We start from the raw sequence: 531 nt of genomic DNA on the forward strand, positions 1-531 counted from the left end.
ATGCATATATACTCCATCTATAGGTCTCTCTCGCACACTATGTACGATTCTCTAGTCCAAGCTAGATATCTTGGGTGCACTCATCGTACGCACACAAATTCCTTGGCTCGTTGCCCGTAACTCTCTCACGCACCACTCTGTCGTCTCGGAGCTCTCACTACTGGAATCAGCTACTTTGCCATCTGCCTGTTCTTTGCCGTCCGCTAGCGGACGGCAAAGAAGCTCTTTGCCATCAGCTTCCAAAAAGCGGACGGCAAAGATTCTTTGTCGTCGGCTAGCGGACAGCAAAGAGGGAGAGGCCCCACTGACGAGCTGCAAAAAAAACCTAACGGGCCCCCTCTTTGCCGTCCGCTAGCGGACGGCAAAGAGCAAGAAGGCGGACGGCAAAGGGTGGCGGACAGCAAAGAGGGAGGGCCCCACGTAACGTTAACGGGGCCGCGCCCCACACCCCCCCCCTCTCTCTCTCTCTTTCTCCCACCTCTCGCCAGCCCCGTCGCACCACCCCACCGCCGCCACCCCAGCGCCCCCCGT

The sequence above is a fragment of the Triticum dicoccoides genome, chromosome 1A (genome assembly GCF_002162155.2).
Source record: "Triticum dicoccoides isolate Atlit2015 ecotype Zavitan chromosome 1A, WEW_v2.0, whole genome shotgun sequence".
NCBI lineage: Eukaryota > Viridiplantae > Streptophyta > Magnoliopsida > Poales > Poaceae > Triticum > Triticum dicoccoides.